At 41.6% G+C, this 14,137-nt stretch overlaps 1 non-coding gene across 1 annotated transcript; it reads left to right on the top strand.

The window, feature by feature from the left end:
- Positions 1-408: 408 nt before the first annotated feature.
- Positions 409-480, top strand: trnap-agg (transfer RNA proline (anticodon AGG)). The gene has a single exon. It is a non-coding gene; the product is annotated as a tRNA-Pro (tRNA).
- The last annotated feature ends 13,657 nt before the right edge of the window (positions 481-14,137 follow it).

Raw genomic sequence — 14,137 nt, 5'->3', positions numbered from 1 at the left:
AGCTGTATGTGTGGCTCGTTGGTCTTGGGGTATGATTCTTGCTTTGGGTGTGAGAGGTCCCGGGTTCAAATCCTGGACGAGCCCTCACTTTAACCTCTGAAGCTCACAGAAATCTAATCATAACAATTAAGTTCAAATGACAACCTTAAGTTGCTCAGTTTTCAAACAGTGCTGTGACAAAAATAACAATTCTTGTCATACCGTAACTCGTCAGATTCACAGGAGCTTGTACAGAAGAATCTAATGTACAGAAAAACAAAATGAACTTGAACATGATACCAACAAGAAATCTCCTGTTACTGTACTGACATCTGACCACCAAGTGTGGAGCCCCAAGTCGCCACATTTCAACAGATCGATTACAGCACTTCGCTGCATAGAATTACAGATGTGAACAGCTGCATACGTGGCTCGTTGGTCTAGGGGTATGATTCTCGCTTAGGGTGCGAGAGGTCCTGGGTTCAAATCCCAGACGAGCCCTTCCTGTACAAAACGTATTTCAAACAGAGCTGTCTTGATTACTGTGGCAAAATGAGAATAAACCTGATTCTGTCTGCCGGAGTCAAAACTGTGACAGTAGATACTGAAATGAAACCTCAGTTGATGTCAGATTTAACTACATATAATAGTTGTATGGTAGTAACAGAGCTGAAGTAATCCTGTGACTCTGACCAGAGAACACAAGTTTCAGCTCATTTAAAACCTTGAACCACAACTAAGCTAATGACAGATTCTTCTATTAAAAAATCACTCCATTATCACAGACTAACACAAAAGAAACACCAGTATGATCATCCATTCTCTATACACCGCTTTATCCTCACTAGGGTCGTGGGGGTGCTGGAGTCTATCCCAGCTGACTCGGGTGAAGGCAGGAGACACCCTGGACAGGTCACCAGTCTGTCACAGGGTGGTTCAATTTTAGGTCTTAGCAGCACAGAATTACAGATGTGAACAGCTGTATGTGTGGCTCGTTGGTCTAGGGGTATAATTCTCGCTTTGGGTGTGAGAGGTCCCGGGTTCAAATCCTGGACGAGCCCTCACTTTAACCTCTGAAGCTCACAGAAATCTAAACAGAACAACTAAGTTCTGGGTTTTCCAACAGTGCTGTGACAAAAATAACAATTCTTGTCATACCGTAACTAGTCAGATTCACAGGAGCTTGTACAGAAGAATCTAATCTACAGAACAAAAAAATGGATTTGAACATGATACCAACAAGAAATCTCCTGTTACTGTACTGACATCTGACCACCAAGTGTGGAGCCCCAAGTCGTCACGTTTCAACAGATCGATTACAGCACTTCGCTGCATAGAATTACAGATGTGAACAGATGTATGTGCGGCTCATTGGTTTAGGGGTATGATTCTCGCTTAGGGTCTGAGAGGTCCCGTGTTGAAATCCCGGACAAGCCCTCTGTTTCACCTCAAACCTTAACACAGGGGTGTCAAGCCCACGGGCCAAAACTGGCCCAACGGAGCATCCAGTCTGGCCCACTTCACAATCTGTAAAAACTACAGAGAAAAAAATGTAAAATTGAAGCAATTTCCAGACCTTCACAAGTTATTTGGATCATACATTAAAATACTATGTTCTCGTGTCCTTTTGTGTCTATTTTTTCCCATTTGTATCTATTTTGTCTTGTTTGTGTTGTTTTTTGTCTCGTTGTTCATAATGTTTTGTAAAAGATAGTTGATTCAATGTGGTCATTTTCAGAATGTACTTTTTTGCACAAAAAAGAAGGGAAATATTTGGAGTTCTGGTTATTTACACACGTGGACAAAATTGTTGGTACCCCTCAGTTAAAGAAGGAAAAACCCACAATTCTCACTGAAATCACTTGAAACTCACAAAAGTAACAATAAATAAAAATTTATTGAAAATTAAATAATCAAAATCAGCCATCACTTTTGAATTGTTGATTAACATAATTATTTAAAAAAACAAACTAATGAAATAGGGCTGGACAAAAATGATGGTACCCATAACTTAATATTTTGTTGCACAACCTTTTGAGGCAATCACTGCAATTAAACGATTTCTGTATTTGTCAATGAGCGTTCTGCAGCTGTCAACAGGTATTTTGGCCCACTCCTCATGAGCAAACAGCTCCAGTTGTCTCAGGTTTGATGGGTGTCTTCTCCAAATGGCATGTTTCAGCTCCTTCCACATATGTTCAATAGGATTCAGATCTGGGCTCATAGAAGGCCACTTTAGAATAGTCCAACGCTTTTCTCTCAGCCATTCTTGGGTGTTTTTGGCTGTGTGTTTTGGATGGTTGTCCTGTTGGAAGACCCATGACCTGCGACTGAGACCAAGCTTTCTGACACTAGGCAGCACATTTCTCTCCAGAATGCCTTGATAGTCTTCAGATTTCATCGTACCTTGCACACTTTCAAGACACCCTGTGCCAGATGCAGCAAAGCAGCCCCAAAACATTACTGAGCCTCCTCCATGTTTCACCGTAGGGACAGTGTTCTTTTCTTCGTATGCTTGGTTTTTGAGTCTATGAACATAGAGTTGATGTGCCTTACCAAAAAGCTCCAGTTTGGTCTCATCTGTCCAAAGGACATTCTCCCAGAAGCTTTGTGGTTTGTCAACATGCATTTTTGCAAATTCCAGTCTGGCTTTTTTATGAGTTTTTTTCAGCAGTGGTGTCCTCCTTGGTCGTCTCCCATGAAGTCCACTTTGGCTCAAACAACGACCAATGGTGCGATCTGACACTGATGTACCTTGGCCTTGGAGTTCACCTTTAATTTCTTTGGAGGTTGCTCTGGGCTCTTTGGATACAATTCCAACGATCCGTCTCTTCAATTTGTCATCAATTGTCCTCTTGCGGCCACGTCCAGGGAGGTTGGCTACTGTCCCGTGGGTCTTGAACTTCTGAATAATATGAGCCACTGTTGTCACAGGAACGTCAAGCTGTTTAGAGATGGTCTTATAGCCTTTACCTTTAAGATGTTTGTCTATAATTTTTTTTCGGATGTCCTGGGACAATTCTCTCCTTCGCTTTCTGTTGTCCATGTTCAGTGTGGTACACACCTTTCCACCAAACAGCAGGGTGACTACTTGTCTCCCTTTAAATAGGCAGACTGACTGATTATGAGTTTGGAAACACCTGTGATGTCAATTAAATGACACACCTGAGTTAATCATGTCACTCTGGTCAAATAGTTTTCAATCTTTTATAGAGGTACCATCATTTTTGTCCAGGCCTGTTTCATTAGTTTGTTTTTTTAAATAATTATGTTAATCAACAATTCAAAAGTAATGGCTGTTTTTGATTATTTAATTTTCAATAAATTTTTATTTATTGTTACTTTTGTGAGTTTCAAGTGATTTCAGTGAGAATTGTGGGTTTTTCCTTCTTTAACTGAGGGGTACCAACAATTTTGTCCACGTGTGTATAGGCTATTATGCTCTGATTTTACTGGTCCGGTCCACTTGAGATCAAATTGGGATGTATTTGGCCCCTCAACTAAAATGAGTTTGACACTCCTGCCTTAAAGCTGCTGTCCGGAGTTTCCGTTTGTTTTCAATTTATGTATCATTTTTTAACAAAGCTTAAATGTGTTAGTCTCGTTCGATACTATAATATAAAGTTAGTATAACGCGATATGAAAATTTATTCCTGAGCTCCGCCTTCCTCTCATAGACCCCCATGTTATTCCAAAAAGCGCCGGTCGCTGCCGACCAATCAAGTTCGAGCTTCAGCTTTGTCATGCTGTCAATCAACGGTTACGCGCACAGCAAGCAAGCCCATGCAGAGGTGGGCGAGCTACGCACTACGCAACCGCGCGCACATTTGTTTTGCTTGTGGAGGAGAGAGCATCAGGGCTCAGCAACTTCCAGAAAAGTTACCAATCCCACGGCTTGTCAGGCCAAGAGACTGCAGGACGTTTTTTGGCTCGGGGTGCTCGCCTCGCTCCCCGACCACGGCCTCCATAGCCCGGCTGACGGCTTCGTTTAGATGCCCGACCTCTGGAGGAAGATGTTGGGGCGTCTGGGACATACTCTTCGTCAGAGGAGTCATGCAATTCTGAACTCTGGATAGAAATAAATAAACAATGTAACACTTATACACGCGTAAATGCACTAAGTTTGATAAACAACGTCATCGAGAGGGATACACGAGTGTAATCACATATTGAAACTTTCCTCGTTCGTCCCAGCAGATTCATGTTATTTTGGTATTAGGACAAGTTAGACTCAATACAGCATTCTAACGTAATTCCTTTATTATTTACTAAATGTACTAAATGTAGAAGAGGGGAAAACAGCAAAACAGGCGAGATGCTGCAGCACTCCGGGCACTTCTCTCATGCACTGCGCGCGTGCACAAATAAAGGGGCGAAATCAGAGGGAGGGACCAACAGTGTTTAGGGAGACGCTGCGATTCAAACTCCGGACAGCAGCTTTAACAGAACAATTAATTTCTATAAAAAATCATAAATTGCTGGGTTTTCCAGCACTGCTGTGACAAAAGTAGCACAGACCTTGTCATATTTGTCATAGCGAGTCAGATTCCCAGTAGCTGCTACAGAGTAACCTAAACTACACATGAAACAAGGCATATTTAAACACGATACAAACAACACATCAGCAGCAACTGCACTCATTTTTTTCATTTGACCTTCAGATTTTAATCAGTCCACACTTGAGTCCAAGTGAATAAAAGTCAGATATAAAGAAGGTTTTAGATGCAACTGTGTCAAAGGTTCAACTGAACTAAACAGCTAAACTAGGCACAAAGTCATCATACAACAGCCTTGGCTGAAGGTGGTCAAAGATCACTTTGATCTCACAAAATACATTTTTGGTCATGACTCAGAATTCCTCCACAATATGACAAAACTTCACAGAAATGTCCTCTTGGAAAAAAGGATGAAGCCATAACAATTTCTATCTAGCAGGTGTAAAAGTCAGAATAACATGGATGGAAACTGCAAATTGAGCATTTCAGAGTGAAGCAGTAATTCTAGTTTCATAGATACAATGATTTTAAGGAAACAGCGCAATAATTATGGACTGGATTTCTTCAGCTACACACTGTATTTCAGACTTCACTTGATGGCATTTATATCTAAAAGGTATATATCTAATCTAATTGCAAAGCAGTAATTCTATTTTTTCTACATCTACATACCACAGGTGAAGCAGCTCAATGTGGCTTTAAACTGCTGCCCCATGAACCTTAACTCATCCGACCTGCACCGACTGACTTATGTCACTCTGGAAATGGTGAATGCTTGCGTGATTGCCAGTGTTTTCCGAGAGCGACCGCGGCCCGCGGAATCGCAGATTACCGCTCATCTGTCCGCGGGTTGCTGCCGAAGTCTAATCACTTGGTCCTTGTGTCATTTCTGACTGACCCTGAAAACTTAATTCAAATCCCTGAGTCCGTTTTGAGTGATGTGGGTAACAAGGAAATGATTCACACACGCTGATCGTCACATAACTCCGCCGTGGCTCTCAGCGGCGAGACCGACACGCCCCATCTGCCCCAGTTGTCCAACCACGGAGCGCGTTGCCCGGGGTCGCGTTCCGCTCAGGCGGTGGTCGACCCTCCGGACAACACGGACATTTCTCTCCACTCTTTGGTGGAATAATTAATCTAATTTACCTCATTCTTTCAGTGCTCTAACGGATCTGGATGCAACAGTTTCCATCATGGTGATTTGTCTGGTCTGTTGTCCGCTCATTTCAGCCGTTCTAATATGTTTCGTGATTCTTTTTTTTTTGAAAATTGTGTATCAATCGATGATATTCTTTTTCTTTTTTGTATTCCACCACAATATTGCACAGTTGTAAAACAGTTTAACTCCGCTTTGGTGAAGAACATCAGTGAATTAATTGTTTCTCACGGTCTTCAGCAGTAACTTTTCTTGGTAAATGAGAGACATTAGTATCGCACGTCTGCATCTTCAAACCATAAACAGGAAGTTTATTCGGTGACGTACGCGCATTACGATTTTGCTGGGAGCTGCTATTATTGGTGGAACTCACGGGAGGTGGGCCAAAATTGCGGGAAAGTTGCGGTGATTGGACAAAATTGCAAGGCCGCGCAAAATTCGCGGAGATTGGTTGATTTCGCACGATCGCAACATTTCTGGAGGGAATTGTTTGGGGATTGTTTGATTCATGAATGAGAATGTCCTCAGAGAGGAAGCAGGAGACTGGCAAGGGCCAGCAGACTATGTTGGGCTTCCTAAAAAAAACAGAACAGGTGTTTACCACTTTATTTGCTTGCAAACTATGATTTGACATTACTAAAATTTACTGAAACAAATCCCATGAATGTAAACATTTCATAGATTTGTTCAATTACCTTTTATGAATGAATGAAATGACAGAATACAGGAGAAATGATGCCCAATTTTTTTTGCATGTCTGGACTTGGAAAATATTCTGGGTGCTACCCATATAGAGATCTAATTTATCCTTTTTCATTAATGCTCTAAATGATTGTAAATATTTTGTAAGATGAGTGAAATGATAAAATACAGGGGAAGTCCTGGCCAATTTTTTTTTCACATCTGGACTGAGAAAAATATTCTGGGCATTTTGACTTTTTAATTTATGGTCTGATCTGCTGTATTAATAATCAATGACTTTTTGTTTTCAGAGCTAGCAGTCACTCAGCCACCAGCAGTCTGAGTGAATGAACAAAACATGATTTACTTACCATATATTGATGTTAGTTTGTTTCATTCCCAGAGCTGCCTGGAGTGCCTAGGTTCCCATAAGTCTATGATCCCGTAGTTAAGGTCTCACACATAGTCATTAAATTAGGTTAATTAATATTTTCCCAAAACCAAACATACAGAAAGATGCACAACATCTATGCTAAACATGCAGTTATGTTACAAGCCAGACAGCATCCAACAGAGGTTTACTAAGAGACCAGACACACATACTACTGGTGAAAGTGCAGTTTGCATGAAAATTGTGTACTTAAAACTCACATTTTGATGAAATGTACTTAAAAACACAAATCACATGACAAAACCAAGTGCTAGAAAAATGTTAAATTACACAAATAAAATGCACCAGAGGCCACCAAATAGCACTAAAAAAAATCAAAATTGTCTTAGGGGGGCATGCCCCCAAACCCCCTAGATTGTGCACGCCTCCGTTATGCAACAGTGGTGCAGGCTACTTTATTTCTAGTGCAGGCTACTAATACTTCTTGGGAAAACTCTGGGTTGCCATTTTGCAGAGTGATGGTGAAGTCATGCATGCTGCTGAGGAGTATCTGGGAGCCCAAGATGTGACCTTCTCCTACGGCACAAAAGCGGAGCTTAACATTGGTCAACAATGTTAAAATAAATGAAAGAATAATGTTTGTTTTGTGACGTTGTCTGGTGAGGTTGAGACCTTTCTGAAATACTCTCATAAGTCAAATTAACAGAATGCCATCACTGTAACAGAATAATTCATCCATCCATTCTCTATACACCTCTTTATCCTCACTTGGGTCATGGGGGGTGCTGGAGTCTATCTCAGCTGACTCGGGTGAAGGCAGGAGACACCTTGGACAGGTCACCAGTCTGTCACAGGGCTACATATACAGACAGACAATCACACTCACATTCACACCTACAGACAATTTAGAGTAACCAATTAACCTCAGCATATTTTTGGGCTGTGGGAGGAAGCCGGAGTGCCCGGAGAAAACCCACGCATGCACAGGGAGAACATGCAAACTCCATGCAGAAAGATCCCAGGAAAGCCGGGACGCAAACCAGGGATCTTCTTGCTGCAAGGCGAAAATGCTAACCACTACTCCACTGTGCAGCCCTATCAGTATGATCAATAAAACTAAAAAATAAATTGAACAAGAAGGGAAATAATGTGATTAAACCAAAGATACACAAAGAGGTAGAGATGAGGGTATACAACTGTACTCACCTGCATTTAAGAGGACTGTGTTTCAAATAGATCTCATGAGGACTCTGGCTTCTTCGGTTCTGAACGTCTCACTGACATCCCTATAGTTTATCTATAACGACAATAAAAACGCATAAAAAACATTCAGTCAACAACCATGAAAAAAACAGTGTATAAAAAAAATAAAAAATTTTGCTGTTGAGTTGGCTGGGTCTTTATCTCAAGTGTACTTGTGGCCAACTACATCTCACAAGTAGTTTTCTTTATTAGAATAATTTCAAGTGAATCTTATTCATCACACCCTGTCAGACACACTGTCTTTGAGATTTAAGCAAACACTGCAAACAGAGCAGAAACAATAAAGAGGAAAAAAGAAGCTACATTCACGGCCTGTAGAGTTTAATCACAGACCCTATGATATTCCATTCTCTACAAATCTCACTCACTTTGTTTTGCACATTAATCTTCGCACTATAAAAATTACGCATATTTTCTTTTACCCTGTTTCTTCAGCAAACTGATGTTTTTGCACTGTACATTTTATGTTCAGTATTGCCTAAGATCATATGAGTAGATCTTAAGTTTTGTGTCTCAAAAAGAGTGCAGAAAATAAATGCTACAAAAAGACTGATATCTGTAAATGCACTTTTTTGTATTGTTTGGTACAGTACTAAAGTAGACCTGATTGTTGTGTCAAAACACCTCACATGACATGAACGAATCATGCTGACAGGGTGCCAGTTTGTGAGATGGAATGTGAGGCAATACCACATCAACACTCTGAAATATTCTGTCAACCCTGAAAACACATGTTGTTGACACGTGTCCTTTCACAACATCTGTAGGTTGGTCTAGGGCAGTGATTTTCAACCACTGTGCCGTGGCACACTAGTGTGCCGTGAGAGATCATCAGGTGTGCCGTGAGAAATTATCCAAAATCATTTTTTTTAAATTAACATTTATTAATCATTTTCTGCAAATATTATGTCATTGTCGAGTGTCCGTGCTGCAAAGACTGGCAGAGTAATGTCATATTCGTCCGTGTGGCAGCAAATAGCTGATTGCTTCGTTCCTCCAAGAGAATTAGTGATGCACGTGAGAGGTCGTGGTGACAGTCATGGAGAAGTTTTTAAAAAGGACAAATGCAAACTCCGAACAGGGCCCTGGACAAGATTCTGACCCAGATGAAGGCCCAAGTATGAGTGGTGGGAAAAAGAAAGCAAAGATGGTGAGCTCAAGGCAATATAGTGAAAGCTATCTTTCGTTCGGATTTACTTTCACCGGGGATGAGACGACACCTATTCCATTATGCCTGGTGTGTGGCGAGAAGCTATCCCACAGTGCCATGGTGCCAAGCAAGCTTAAACGCCATCTCCAAACGAAACACCCGTCGCTTCAAAACAAGCCGATAGACTATTTTGTTCGCCTACGTGAAAACACAGAGAAACAGGCAACGTTTATGAGAAAAACCACAAAGGTAAATGACAAAGCGCTCAAAGCTAGTTACCTCCTTGCCGAACTCGTTGCTAAATCAAAAAAGTCGCACACTGTGGCAGAGACATTAATACTACCTGCTTGTAAAGCCATTGTCAACGAGATGCTCGGCCCTGACGCGGTTAAAGACATAGCTAAAGTCCCGCTCTCTGATAACACAATTGCCAGGCGTATTGATGACATGTCTACAGACATCGAAAGCCATGTTTTGGAAAAGATACGCATCAGTAGGAAATTTGCATTGCAACTTGACGAGTCTACGGATTGTGGACATTCTCAGCTCTTGGCCAATGTGCGTTTTGTGGATGGAGATGTCATTAGAGAAAACTTCCTATTTTTCAAGGCACTGCCAGAAAAAACAAATGGAGAGGAAATTTTTCGGTTCACATCGGAATATCTTGACCAGGGAGGACTTACACCACAGTGGCCATGACTTTTGCTCACAACACAATAACTCAGAGCTGCCAAGTTGTGACCAGACCTCAGAGTGAGATTTGGTTTGTGCAGGATGCTGATGGGGATCTGAGGGCCCTCCCCCAGAAAATTTTGAAAATTACTGATCCTATTTCCTGCATTCTGGTATATTTTATGAGCATTTTGTTAAAATCTTATTATAGAGGGATAATAAAAAAACAACACTGAGCTAAAAAAAAAAAAGGCAAAAAAAAAAAAACTGCGACGACAGGCAGTATTGAAAATGGTTCTTCATGTAAAATATGGATGAAAGTTCTGTGGCTGGATGTGCACAACACATTTCAGCATTTTCCATAAATATCTGCATAACGGAAATAACTCCAGCAACCACTTTGTAACATTCGTCTTGGAGGATTCTAAAGCACAACAGCTTCAATTTGACCACATCAGCAACTAAACAATAAAAAGTGCTTATGCAAAAGCAAAAAATCTTTATAACTTAAATTATCTATTCACTGAACAGAATTACAATCAGACACTAAACTCTGTCTCACAGGAGCAGGGTGACATGGACTAAAATCAGGACTAAACCAGGTCTGACTTCACAGGAGCAGGGTATCATGGACTAAACCCAGGACTAAATGAATGAATAACTTATTAATGAGGCCCAAAAATAAATAATAAAGACTGTCAACTCAGAATAAATGGCACAATTGTAAACAGGAACAGGAAAAGAACAGGGAAAAATGAATTTTTGTGAGCCATGTTGTACTCCCTGATGGCCTTTATTGAAGCCTTGATGATCTCTGGGGTGGGTTCCAATTTATTGCATGGCTCCAAACCAGCCATTTTAATCTCCTTAGTTATTATCTAAAGGGGACCTGATCATTTTTCTCATAAAATTTCAGGTCTTCAGATAGACTTCATGGCAAAGCAGGGCCATGAGTATACAAAAGAGTACAGGGAGTTTGCACTCGCGCTCCATCTGCATGGTCCGAAGGCATACAAGTACCTCAGAGAAACTCAACACTTTCCTCTCCCACATCCACGTACATTACAAAGGTAGTCTCAATGTTGTCCAATTGAATTTTTTGGCAATTACTGATGCAAACACATTAAATAGCTAGTTCTCATTTTTATTTATTTATTTATTTTACAGGTGGCTGTGTTCGGTGGATGACAAGCCTGGCTTGAATAAGATGATGCTGGATATGCTGGAGAGTAGATGCCAAGAAGATCAGGATAAATATGGATGTGTTGCACTCATGTCGGATGCCATGGCCATCACGAAACATGTGCAATATATTCCAAACACCCAGTCAATGTCTGGATTTGTGGACATGGGTGATGGAAGCAGTGAGACTGATGTTGCTACTGAGGCTCTTGTATTCATGGTGGTTGGCCGACAAGTACGGTGGCCGAGACCCGCCATCGCTGCAAATAAAACAAATGCTGCAAACAAAAACAAACACTGCTGCAAATAAAAGAAACGCTGCAAATAAAAAGAAACGCCGCTGCAGATAAAAAAGAAACGCTGCAAATAAGAAGAAACGCTGCAAATAAAAAGAAACACCGCTGCAAGTAAAAGAAACACTACAAACAAAAAGAAACGCCGCTGCAAATGAAAAGCCACAACGGAAGTGGATTACTGGGGATTATTTTTAGCGATACACCGGTGTGAGAACAAGAAGACGAAGAAGAAGAAGTAGAAGAAGAAACAAGAACAGGAGTACGACTTGGAAAACGAACGAGAAAGTAAGTGAAACAGTAGGTAACAGTAGTAACTCAATAACTCAGTAACAGAGTCAGTTCAACCCACGATTTCTCGTTATTACCTGCGATTTTTAACACTCACCGGACTTTAGCAGAGAAGAACCAGAGTTTGTGTGCACTACACAAAATGCACCGCTACAACAACCTGTGCCTTGGAAATAGAAAGATTTCCGAGGCACCAAGAGATGCCACCACAACCAAGGAACCAAAGAGGAATTCTTCTGATCTGTGGGTCCTGCGCATGCAACAGAGATACCAGCTGTTGGCTCGCTACCGCAGAATCTCAGAGTCAGTGATTGATGAGGGTGTTAAACCTACGGCACATGGGTCACACAGGACAGCTATTGCATCCATGGATTTGTTGGCACTGCGTAAACATCGCAGATATGAACTGCTTGCCAGCCACCGAAAAATCACAGGCTCACTGGACGAGGAAGACAATATTTCCAAGGCAAAACCTACCATTGGAACAACTCAGAGCAGCAACCCAGGTAGCTGCACCTCCAGAGACCCAGACATGAGAGGAACCAAGAGAAGAGCCATCGCCTCCATGGATTTGCAGGCACTGCGTAAATATCGCAGACATGAACTGCTTGCCAGCCTCCAAAAAATCACAGGCTCACCGGATGAGGAAGACGATGTTTCCAAGGCAAAACCTGCCATTGGAACAACTCAGAGCAGCAACCCAGGTAGCTGCACCTCCGGAGACCAAGACATGAGCGGAACCAACAGAAGAGCCATCGACAATGGTTCGACTGAAAGTAAAAAACAATACCGCGCCGTTCCGTTTAACAGAAGAATGGCTGACCAACTGTCACATCTCAGCCATGGTAGAAACTCTGACTCGGCACCCAACAGAAATTCCTCTGATAGGAAGGCAAATCACAGACATGAACAGCGCGCCCAGTTTCAAAGAAGGCAGCGCCCTCCTGCAGCTGTGCAATGATGTGGGCCTCAAGGGGTGAGCATTGCAAGACAACAACCCCATGCCAGCCGCAACACTAGGAATCAAGTTGCACGCAGGCAGTGGAACATTGGTCGTGCATGGGCTTGGCAGAGGTATCCCAGCTACCAAAGGTTTACCAATCCAAGGCCCACTTGGTACAACAGACCAGCGTACCAAGCTGATTATCATCACAGACCCTTTTACAGAAACGCTTCTTGTGCAGACTTTGCACAGAGACAGCACGGTGGCAAATTCTGTCACTGCAAAGGCCAAGTAAAAAGGGACAACCAGCAACGGTTCACACCACAGCAGAACCGCAGGGGCAAGTTCAACAATGTACACCAGAGACGCCCACCGAACCATTTAAGGTCCAGTGGAAATTTGCTCCAGCCAAGAGACAACAGAGTCAGCAGCAACCCAGGTAGTAGTAGTGGCCCCCAGACTGGCCACCAGCTGACCACAAATGTCCAGCTATCAAGTCCTAAGGTTCCTGATGCAATGAGCACACTGACGTCGGCATTCTCCAACATCACCCTTTAATTTGTTTAAATATTTTAGTGTCAACACCACCACCGAAACAAATAATTCAAATAACCCAGAAGATGGACAAAATGTCGAAGGCCATGTTCAAGGACCTTCAAAATATGTTTGGCTCTGCAGAAAAGCTGCTGGAGGCAGCGATGAATGTACAATATCCATCTTTTGATGAAGCTGTGGTGTTGGCTTTGAACATCCTTTCCTTTCCCTACTACTCTTTCTTTCTATTCTTTCTATTCCTCCTTTCCTTTCCTTTCCTTTCCTTTCCTTTCTTTCCTTTCCTCTCCTGTCTTGTGCCATGTCTTATGTCCTGTCCTGCGTCATGTCCTGCGTCTTGTGTGTTCTGTGTTCCCCTCTAAAGAATCGCCACCTTATCGCGGTGGAGGGGTTTGAGTGTCCCTGTGATCCCGGGAGCTATGTTCTCCGGGGCAATAGCCACTGGTAGGGTCTCCCAAGGCAAATTGGTTCTAGGTGAGGGACCAGACAAAGAGCGATTCTGAAAACCCTGATGACATTTAACAGTTTTTTTATTACATTTTAATCGAATACAATGTTTTCAGTATTTTTTAAAATAGCTGTAAGAATTAGCTAATAATTTTTTATCATGGAGCAATATATAGTGTCACCACAAGGCTTCAGCTCCCAACCTGTCGCAATTCTAGAAATATTAACCTCTCGATTTTAAGATATCAAAGAATAAAAATTAAGAATAAATCTTCAGAAAAATAAAAAATACAAATGGTCTGAATACACCTTCTTTTTAACATGTTTTAAATGTTTTTCTACTTCAAAAAAAAAACATTTTATATTTGTATTGTCCAAAAAACAGAAATTATAGAAGATAAGTCATGTTAATAATATTCTAACATATTCAAACAACCATACAAATAAAACAGCACAAGTGAAATACTGATGTGAAACCTCAGTTTTTATTATTTATTTGATCTTCCACTTTTCTTTTTATAACCCAGACAAGGCTTCGAAATTATTTTTTTTACCACATCCGCTTGGTCCGCTTTTCATCTACCTAAAATATTCATATACAACCCGGTCTCACAAGGATTCGTGAAACTGTCACGTAC

This window comes from Acanthochromis polyacanthus, chromosome 7, assembly GCF_021347895.1.
Source record: "Acanthochromis polyacanthus isolate Apoly-LR-REF ecotype Palm Island chromosome 7, KAUST_Apoly_ChrSc, whole genome shotgun sequence".
NCBI classification, from domain to species: Eukaryota; Metazoa; Chordata; class Actinopteri; family Pomacentridae; genus Acanthochromis; species Acanthochromis polyacanthus.
This window is presented reverse-complemented; position numbering and strand designations above follow the sequence as displayed.